Source organism: Elephantulus edwardii, unplaced genomic scaffold (assembly GCF_000299155.1).
Source record: "Elephantulus edwardii isolate Elephantulus edwardi_28Jun2011 unplaced genomic scaffold, EleEdw1.0 scaffold00175, whole genome shotgun sequence".
NCBI lineage: Eukaryota > Metazoa > Chordata > Mammalia > Macroscelidea > Macroscelididae > Elephantulus > Elephantulus edwardii.
In genome coordinates, this window is record NW_006399925.1 from 3,889,995 (window position 1) to 3,901,628 (window position 11,634).

An 11,634-nucleotide genomic window follows, 5' to 3' on the forward strand; every position below is an offset into this window, starting at 1 on the left:
AGAAAAATATCTATCTGTGTTTCATTGACTATGCAAAGGCATTTGACTGTGTATATTACAACAAACTGTGACTGACTCTGAGAAGAATGAGAATCCCAGAATATTCTATTGTGCTTATGCAAAAGCTATAGTTGGACCAGGAGGCAGTAGTCAGAACAGCAAAGAGTCACTGCAAGGTGAAGTTTCTTAGAGAATATGTTAGGTTACAATCTAGGTTGAAAGCAGCATACATTCTTCAGTAAGAATATATTCTCAGGCAACTAGCAGGTCATTAGAACATCCCCCGAAGTCCACAGTCCACTCTACTATGCATTTCTTCTTCTGAAATATTGTCATGTAAATTATACCCAATCACAAATTCTTTTTAGACAGTTTTCTCTCTCTTCTGTTTCAATGCAGTATACATTATTTATCCCCTCTTTTCATAGTTTCCCCCAACCCTGATATCAGTCCCGTTTTAAAACAGTGACACTATGCAGAATTTGTCCTTTTGTAACTGAGATATTTCAGTCAGCATATTGTCCTCCAGGGTCAACCATTTTGTGTAATATTTCATGAGTTCCTTGTTTTTCAATGCAGCATAGTATTCCATTGTGTGAATATACTACAGCTTCACTATCCATTCCTTTGCTGATGGGTACTTTGGTTGTTTCCAACTCTTTGCTATTGTGGACAAAGCAGCAATAAACATGGGTGTGCATATATCTGCTTGGGTGGCAGTTATGGTTTTTTTAGCATATATTACCGTTAGTGGAATTGATGGGTCAAATGGTATTTGCAACTTTTTGAGAAAGTGCCATACTGCCTTCCATAGTGTTGCACCATTTTACACTACCACCTACAGTGAATAAGAGTTCCAGTTTCTCCAGAACCTTGCCAGTATTTGTTGTTTGCTGTTGAGTTTTGCTATTCTTATTGGGGTGAGATGATATCTCACAGTTGTTTTGATTTGCATCTTTCTTAGAGCTAGGGATTTTGAACACTTCTTTATATGTTTATTCAGACATTCATCTGAATGTCTTCTTCGGTGAAGAGTTTGTTCATAGCCTGTGCCCATTTTTCAATTATGTTGCTTATTTTTATCTTGTTGTGGTGTTCAAGTATTCTCTAAATTCTAGATATAAGTCCCTTATGAGACATGTCATTGCCAAATATTTTTCCCAGTCTGTGGCTTTCCTTTTTTACCCTGTTGGAGAAGTTTTTTGGATATGCATAGGGGTTTGATTCTTAAAGGTTCCCATTCATCTATTTTGTCCTCTCCTGGTTGTAGACTTTCCAGGATGCTTGGAATACTGTTTATGTTGTGCATTAGGACTTCTAGAGTCATTATAACCTCTTCTCTAATGAAGTTTATTGTCCTTGGTTTTAGTCCTAGGTACTTGATCCACTTTGAGTTGGTTTTTGTATATGGAGTAAGGGGTAGATCTTGCTTGAGTTTTCTGCAAATAGTTTTCCAATTTTATCAACACCATTTGTTAAGAAGGCTATCATTTCCCCACATAACTAATTTCATCTTGTCAAAAACCAGTTGATGATAGGTTGATGGGCTGATTTCTGGGTTATCAATTTTATTACATTGATCTAGTGTCTGTCATTGTACCAGTACCACACTGTGATCCTATCAATTGATGCAGATAAGGCCTTTGACAAAGTCCAACATGATTTCCTGATTAAAACACTCAACAAAATAGGATAAGGGGGCAATTTCTTCAACATAGTAAAAAGTATATACACAAACCCAAGAGCCAACATTGTTCTCAATGGAGAGAGATAAAAGGCATTCTCTTTGAGAACAGGAACTATGCAAGGTTGTCCACTATCACCTCTCCTTTCAATATTGTACTGGAAGTCTTAGCCATAGCAAGAAGGCAAGAGAAGGAAATAAGAGGTATCCAAATTAGCAAAGAAGAGGTAAAATTATCTCTCTATGCAGATGATATGATAGCATACTTAGAATACCTTAAAGACTCAGCAAAAAACTACTGGACATAGTTGACCAATTAGCAAAGTAGGAGGATACTAGATCAACATACAAAAACCAGCTGAATTTCTCTACAGTGACAGAGAGAATACAGAACTGGAGCTAAGAAAAACAATACATTTCACAATAGCTAATCAATCAGAAGATTAAATACTTGGGAGTAAATCTAACCAGAGCACAAAGGATCTATTCAAAGAAAATTACAAAACATTACTTCAAGAAACAAAAATGGACCTGGAGAAGTGGAAGAATATTCCTTCTCATGGATAGGAAGACTCAATATTGTGAAAATGACAATACTGCCAAAAGCAATTTACAGGTTCAATGCAATCTCAATACTAATAACAATTCCATTCTTCAATGAGATGGAAAAGGCAATATCCAATTTCATTTGGAATGGCAAGAGTCCCGAATAATCAAAGCCCTCCTTAAAAATAGAAACAAGGTATGAGGTATCTTACTCCCTGATTTCAAAGCCATAGTGGTCAAGACACCATCTAGTTCTGAAACAAAACACATAACTTACCCTCAAGTAGTTTTTCAGAGCCTGTGCATAGTGCAAGAAGGGATTGCCCATTTTATTGTACTGAGCATCCAGTGGATTCAAACTTCCTGTTTTCCAGATGCCAACCTCTTACTCACTAAGCCATTGAGCACCCTTCTAAACATTAGTCATTGAAAATCCTCTGAGAACAAGATGTTGTCTGATTGCAATTGCTCACCACTCAGAATGAGATCATCATTGCAGGTCCTGAGAAGAATATGAGAAAAATGTGGAATAAAATTCAAAATAATAATTATTATTTCCTGATTTTTTTTGAAGACCATGCTTACTAGTCTGATAAAGATTAATGGAGCCCCTGAGACAATGCACCTTGTATTGTTGTTGTTATTTGCCATCTAGTTGACTATGACTCACAGCGACTCTATGCACAATAGCGTGAGCCCATCTCACTGTCTGACACTCCCACCCCCATTACTCCAGATATTGTGTCAATCCAGAGTCTTCCTCCGCTGTGCTGTCCCTCAACCCATCCAAGCATAATATCCTTCTCCAAAGACTGGTCCCACCTGGCTACATGCCCAACATTTGTGAGATAGAGTCTCAAAAATCCTTACCTCCAAGGAGCAGATTGTCCTCTTCAGACATGTTTGTTCTCTTAACAATTCATTGTATGTTCAATACTCTTCTCCAGCGCCACAACTCAAAGGCATCAATTCTATCATTTTTGTTCATTGTCTAGTTCTCTGATACACAGCATGCAATTGCAAAGACCATGGATAAGGCACATCTTAGTCCCTAAACTGACATCCTTACTCTTCAGTACTCTGGAGAAGTCCCTGACAGCAGAATTTTCTAAAGTAATTGATCTGATTTCTTGGCTATAGATGCCAAGAGTGCTGATTGTGGGGAGTAGCAAGTTGAACTTGTTAACAATTTCAGTCTCTTCTTCATCTATCATGATGCTGCCTAGTGGAATTTTATACAGTTAATGATTTACTCATTGCAAATCAATTCTATAAGACACATAAATGGTGACTATATACATAGACCTCACCTGATGGTCTCCACAGAAATCAGAATGACTGCATCTGTGGAAAGAGTCATTGGATACACTCAATATCGGCTGTAAAATTAGAGGAGGTGCTGATTGTAGAACAGACCACTAAGCACTCATATGCAAGTTCAAATGGAAGCTAAAGACAGTACTATAGGCCACGGCCCACGGTGGCATGATGGGCAGAGGAATGTCACCTTCTTGACCGGGAGGGGGAAGGGTTTTGATTTCTCTGAAGCCCGCAGGCCTGCTGCTGGCTGCAGCCTCCTCCATCTTACCGTAGCCTGGGTCCCAGAACCTGGACAGCGGTGGGGAACGGTGGAGCTTTTCTGTCGGTTCAGATGCTGTCTGGCACGATCAGACATTTACAAATATGATCGAGACCTGTACGTGAATTATGTTGGTGGGTCAGAGTGCATATTCAATAATGAGTGGTGAGGCTTTGGGACTTGAGATTGTTTGCATCTTCTTCCGATTGTTTTCATCTTCTTTCTGGCATTGTTTCTCCTTCATCGATATGGAGATTTTAAGAAGCAGCATAGACTTGTGATTATTGGAACACTGCTTGCTTGGTATTTCTGCTTTCTTATCATCTTCATACTGCCTCTGGATGTCAGTACGACAATCTACAACCAGTGTAAGCATGCTGCTGCAAACTCAAGCCCTCCCGAGAGCAGCAACATTACAGGGTCACACTGTCCCAGTGCCAAGCCACCATCCATGCTTCAAGCCATGCAGTTACATCCCAGATGGAATCATGCCAGTTTTCTGGAAGGTAGAGTATTGGACCTCACAATTTTTAACATGGATTCTGCTACTCTTTATGCAGTCATACGCACGGTTTGGAGGATTTTGCATCACTGGGAAGATCAAAACTGCATTGATTGAGAATGCCATCTATTACGGCACCTACTTGCTGATATTTGGAGCATTTTTAATTTATGTAGCTGTAACCCCACATTTGCACTTAGAATGGAACCAGCTTCAGACAATTGGAATAGCTGCTGCAAATACATGGGGTCTGTTTCTTCTCGTGCTGTTGTTGGGGTTTGGCTTGGTGGAAATTCCTTGGTCATACAGGAATGGAGCAAAAATGGGTTATCTGCTTATGAAGACTTACTTTAAGGCAGCTAAACTAATGACAGAGTAAGCAGATGCAGAAGAGAATTTAGAAGACACTATGGAGGATGTTAGTAAAGTGAATGAAAGCATCAAATCTAATCACCCATTGAGAAAATGTGTTGAACAATACTTAAAAAGTGTCCCACACACTACCAAGAAAAAATGGGTAGGAAGATGATTGACTATGAAGATTTTGATGAAAAGCATAATACCTACCCAAGTGAGAAAAGCGTGGTCAAGCTGCATAAACAGATGATTTATTCAGTTCAGAGGCACCGGCGAACTTAAGTACAATGGCAGATTCTTTTGAAACAAGCATTTTATCTAGAAGATGTAGCAAAAAAATGAAGGCAGTGCAACTCATCAGTTTGTTCATACTTTTCAGTCACCAGAGCCAGAAAATAGATTGGTCCAGTATTTTTACAGTCCTACAGTTGAATGGCACTAGGAATGCCTCTTACGACCGTGGTTTTACAGGATACTTGCCGTGGTTTTGTCTGTCTTCTCTGTGATTGTTTTGTGGTCAGAGTGCACGTTCTTTAGCACCAGACCCGTCCTGTCCCTCTTTGCCGCCTTCATACAGCTGTCAGAAAAAAAAAATACAATTACACTTAGATCGAGATTGCTTGCTTCCTTTCCACCTTTTTCGTTAGTATCTGTGTTTCTTCTACAGTGTTCAGGATCCGTGTATTTAACTATTATTATTTGGCTTCACATTATCAGACTGATGCATATAGCCTTCTTTTCAGTGGCATGTTATTTTGCCATTTAACACCTCCTTTATGTCTTAATTTCTTGGGTTTGACTCATATGGATTCATCCATCTCTCACCAAAATACTCAGCCAACTGCTTATACGTCTATTATGGGTTCCATGAAAGTTTTATCTTTTATTGCAGATGGATTCTATATATATATTATCCTACATTGGTAGTAATTCTCACCATTGCTATGTATTTTAGCTTGGGAACTCGCTGTTTGAATCTTCTTGGCTTCCAGCAGTTTATGGATGATAATGATATGACATTTGATTTAGTTGATTAAGGAAAAGAATTAATCAGAAGAGAGAAGAGAAAAAGACAAAGGCAAGAGGAAGGTGAAAGTCACAGAAGAGAATGGAAAGAATGCTATGGACACAATAGAGAAGATTCCACTAGGAACAGGAATATTCATGCCAACCCAAAAGAGTCCGACTTCTCGGATGTTAGTAACAACCGGTCTGCATCCAAATATACCAGGGCTAATAATAGGACTGAAAGAGACTGGATAGAACTCCTTCAACATGCAGAGCCATTGGATTTCAATGCCGTAACGTTCACTGGTGATTCTCTTGAGGCTGAGTCAGGAAGGTACCAACATGCTGGACAGTATCTCTCCATGTCTCGTGGCACAAAGTTTGATGATGTTTAAAGTAAAGACATCTGCCAAAAGGAATTTGTGGAACAACTAGCTGAGTTCAACACAACAGTTCAGTCCTTTTGAACATCTGTATGCCCTAGAGTTACCCTCTGCACAGGGTGCATCTTAGTAATAATAGTTTATCTGTTGTTTATTTGATAGAGTATCATCTTTCCTAATAGAATATTTTCTATACCATACCTTAAGTCTCAGCCTTTGAAGTACAGTTATCTTGGAAGGATGTAAATCGTGATAAAGAGCAGCATATGTTAAGGACATGCAGTCTTACTGGGTTTAGGTTAGTAGGGGGTTTGGGTTTATTTCCCAGGAAAGCCTTTTTTTCAAGATCCAAGAAAGCTATAAATCATAACTATGGTATTATTATCATGATTTACATTTTGTGCTATTTCTAAAAGATGTTAAGACTCAATTTCCCAAAGAGAAAAGTGAATAAAGACCTCAACTAATAATGATATTCACAAAAACCAGGTTTTAAAATAAGGCTTATGTCAATCATAGAAATGTCAAAAATCTCATTTTTTACTCTATATGCAAATTATTGTGGGTTTTGCATGCATAATTAAAATTGTCCTTCAATTGCTATTTAGCATGTGTGGAATAATCAGGTGATATATTCTTTCAGTGTTTGGTTGTAACTGGAAGTTTTTATGCTTTTGGTATTGCTTTGTAAAATTTTTTATTTCAAAGAAAAATGTTCACATTTATCATTTTTTTAAAAAAAAATACAATATAAAATAAAAAAAATTGGACCTTGAGTCTATCCCGTCTGAATTAAAAATCCATCTCAAGAACAGATTTGAAGCCTTGAACAGTAATGAGCAAAGACCAGATGAACTGTGGGAAGATATCAAGAATATTATCCATGATGAATGTAAAAGGTCATTACAAAACAAAGGAGGAACAAAACTCTAAGACAGATACCAGAAGAGGCTCTGAATATTGCACTAGACTATCAAGAAGCCAAAGCAAAGCAAAGCCTCAAGACGTTAAGGAGCTGAACAGAAGATTTCAAAGAGAAGCTCAGGAAGGCAAAGCAAGATACTATAATAAAATGTGTGAAGAGCTGGAGTCAGAAAATCAAGAGGGTCAAACTTGCTCAGCATTTCTTAAGCTGAAGGAACAAAAGAACAAATTCAAACTTTGAGTTGCAATACTTAAGGATGCTGTGGGCAGAATATTGAATGCCAGGAAGCATAAAAATAAAATGGAAGGGTACACAGAATCACGGTACCAAAAAGAACTGAATGACACAGAAGAATTTCATGAAACAACTAACAATATCCACATCTCACATCGTAGACAAAAATCAACTCAAGGTGGATCAGAGACCTCTAAATAAAGCCCAAAACCATAAAGTCAAACTGGGACCAAGCTTAGAAGGCTTAGCCTATTGTATAGAGACTGCTAATTACAGCCAGAAATGCACAGTCTTGAGAGGATAAAAATCGATAAATGGCCTTTTTAAAAATTAAATCTCTGTGCTCATCAAAACATTTTTCCAACAAGGTGAAAGAAAGTCTGCTGGTGGGGAACAAACATTTGACAAAAGCATCTCAGAACAGGGTCTCATAGTAAATGTTTACAGAATACTCCTAGCTCTCCAGAAAAAAGACTCTCAAGAAAAAGACTGGTAACCCAAATACAAAATGTGTAAAAGACATGGAAAGACTTCTCACAGAGAAAAACACTCAGATAACCAACAGACACGTGAAGAAATGCTCAAAATCACTAGAAGTAATTTAATTACAAATCAAAACCACAATGAGATACCACCATACCCCAGTAGCAGTGACAAACTTTAGTAAGGCAACAAGCAATAAATGTTGGAGAGGATGTGGAGAGGTAGGAACTCTCATACACTGTTGTCGGACTGTAAAATGGTGCAACCACTCTGAAACAGTTTGTCATTTCCTCAAAAAGTTGAACATAGAAACTCAATATGACCCAACTATTCCACTATTAGGAATATAACACAAGGAAATTAGAGCTGAGACACAAATGGAGATTTGTACACCAATGCTCTTAGCAGTGTTACTCACCATCACAAGAACATGGAAACAACTCAAATGTCCAACCACAACCGAATAGATTGAGAAATTATGGTATGTTCACACAATAATACTATGCAGCACTCAGGAGCAATGATTTAAAAAAAGAAATTCTATGTAACTTGGGAGTGGGAGGAGAGCATTATGCTGAATTAACTAATGAAGCCTCATAAAACTAAATACTGCATAAGATCATTATTGTAAAAATAGAAAGACAATATTAAAATATATATGAGAATTCAAGAGAGGAGGAGCAGAGGGGTGAGGATAGTTAGGGGTGAAACCACAGGGCTGCATAATTTGGTGGATGGAGGGAAGCAGAGAAGTAAATGGAAAGAATGCAGGCAGAAAAACAGGGTAATGATGGACAAAGTCCAATGCTGATTAATTTTATAAAACATAATGCATGAGAATGATTGTATGAAACACAATCTGAATGAAGAATAGTGTGAAACACAATGTATATGAACTTTGTAAACAAACCAATGAAAAACAAACAAAGAAAAGAAGTAACATTGAATGGCCCTTAGACATCCTTCAAATGCTTAATTTAAGGGTCCAAGAACCATTACTTGATTTTTCTATGGCTTAACTTTCAAACAAATATTGACAAGCCTACAAATGAAAAGTAACACCAAAGAGGTATGGACTTATTAGAGCAAATCAACCCCACAAGATCAAAAAGGCAGTATTTGACCTTAGATAAAACTCAGAGAGTAGGAAGACACAGAACAGAATGACAAAGGTAAATGGAAACGAGACACACAGGAATAAGTGGGAACAGTGTTGTTACATTGTAGGTAATGCAATCAATGTCATGAAATCAAATATATGTGAATTGTTAAGTGGACTATTTGACCTGTGAATTTTCACTCAACTTATAATAAGGAGTTAAAAATAAAACACCCCCCCAAAAGAAAACCCCAACAATTTACAAGCACATCTAAATGGAACCATAACGAATAGAATCAACTCAATGGCAATTGATTTGGAGGTACAATGTGCACTTTAGCCAACATTGAATACACAATGTCTCTCCTAGCTTACCTTACGCATTCTTGTATTGTCCTGGATTTATAACATAGTTACATGCCAGGCACTGCAAAATTAATTAGTCTGATCATCCAAAAATTTTATTATAGATATACTAGCCATGCAGAACTCTCAGCCTTATTTATTATTTATTTATCAATCAACACCTAGACTATATTTTTGTTTAAACCACAAAGAAAGTTACAATGCATTTCCATTACTTTTGAAATTTTTTATACTAGTTTATTTATAAAATTTGAATACATTGTTTTACAGAACTTTCAACTTCCCTCATCCTCCCACCCATCAATTTGTACAACTCCATGATTAATCCCCCCTCCCCCTGCACATCCTCATTCCCCCCCGCCACTTTGATCCTTATACTTATTCTACAGTAATGGTCAGAACTGTGTCTCTTATTTCCAAGTGTCCAGGATCCTGCAGTGGTACTCTAGTGAATTTCACGGAATCATTGTTATTCTTCTGTTTAATTACAGTAAGGCAACCTGTGCTTCAGAAAAGATGTAAGAGAAGCACTTCTCCTCTGATCCTTTTATCAAATGATAGCGAACTTCCACTAGGGTAGAAGGCTTACAATCCTCACAATTTCTGGCTGAGTGGAGCCGAGTAGATACTCTTCTACTTTTCCTATGTTCCCTTACCCTATTTTTTTTTATTTTCTACATAATTCCCTTGACAATTGTCCCCTATGTTACAAATACATGCTTGCCCCAGGCTTTGACTGAATTTGCTGTCTGTTTAATATCTACTCCATATGGGATAGATTAACACAAAAAGCTTTAGCCTTGTATAACACTCAGATGCTTTTATGTAATGGCCATGAGGTTGGGGGTGGGACATGAACACATAAGTAGGTGCACGGACCAAGAACAGAAATCTATTGAGTTCCCCCAGACCAGACGTCTACATTCTGGAGGGCTCTCAGCAGCCAATAAATTTGACTTGAACTTTTTTATTTCATGCATTTTGCTGTTAAAGCAAACCCTTCTTTCTAAACTAAGTATAATTGCAAGATACTATTCTGAGTGCCAAAAATGTCAACTGTAAGTTGCAAACATGGACACATTTAAACAGAACCATATGTTAGATTGAAAAGGAAAATCAGAAATGAACCAATCATTTTACCTTTTGCTAGAGACATAAATTGCAATGAACCAACCATGTCAGAAAAGAATTATAAGACCAATGGTCTTTAGGTAATAAGAGATTAATATATTTTCATCAGAAAATATGTTATCAACATTTTATTGCATATCATCAACAAAAAAGAGTCCTATAAAGCTCTAATTTAATGAAGGCATAAGCATGATATTAGTGACGTTTATTGAACATCTAATTAACTATTTATATTCTGTGCCAAGGTCACTGGTCTGTGAGGTAGAAAAGTTTGGGTTTTGTTATGGTCTGCCACTAACTAACTATGTGACCTTGGAGAATGGCTTCCTATTACATTCAAAATAAAATTCAGTCTTTACAAAGTCATGTATACCCTGTTGCTATGACCACTACATTGTCAACCTCCTCTTCTTTGGACTCATTTGGGGTTCAGGAATGTCTTAGGAATCAGTTTGTTAAGTCTCAATTCTACATATAAGAAACCAAAGTTCAAGGAATTTAAGTTATTTACCTAAAGAGGTAGAGATAGGAAACTCCAAGTTCTAAGGTGGTTTTCTTTAATGCTTATGATGTTCCTTTTCCCTGGATTTAATATTTTCTTAAATACACCCAATTTACATGTCAGCATCACACAAGTTCATACTGAATCTTCATACTCCAAGTTGCAGTCTGTTTTTTTTGAGTGGTACTTAAACTATATTTCTTTGTTCATGTCTCCTACTCTTATATTATTGCCATTGGTGGGATCGTACTCATATTTGACCCTCCATTGGAATTCTGAAGTTGTAAATCACGTGGAAAGAGACTGCCTTCTTTTCGTAGAAGACTCACTGATGGTATCAAACGTCCAGAGAGGTGCTGGATTTTAGTTAGCAGCACAACTCCCTACCGACTACACCACCAGAGCTCCCTATGTGCTCACAGATAAACTTAAAAATATATATTATTACTGTTTTTTTCATATCTTTGAGTGAGAACCAATTCATAGCTGACCCTCAAAAAGTAATATATACACATATATTAAAAATGAATGATTACATGAAATACAATGTAAATCAAAGATTATACAAGACACATTGTAATGTATTATTGTATGAATACTAATACAATTTTTTAAAATTAACGTTTGACTAGAAAAATATGCACACACATATATATGTCAGTATATGTAAGAGTATTTTTGAAACCCTAAAACTAGCACACTAAGTTAATGATACATTTACTAAGCTAAGAAAATACTTATTTAATTTAAAAATTTAACTTAGAATATTATTTAGAAATAATTGTACCACATGTGAGGAATGAAGATGTAACAAAAAATAGCATAAAGATGCCAT

The 11,634-nt window shown here is 36.9% G+C and overlaps 1 pseudogene; it reads left to right on the top strand.

Moving 5' to 3' along the window:
* Positions 1-3,967: 3,967 nt before the first annotated feature.
* LOC102847920 lies at positions 3,968-6,071 on the top strand (annotated as a pseudogene).
* Positions 6,072-11,634: the final 5,563 nt, after the last annotated feature.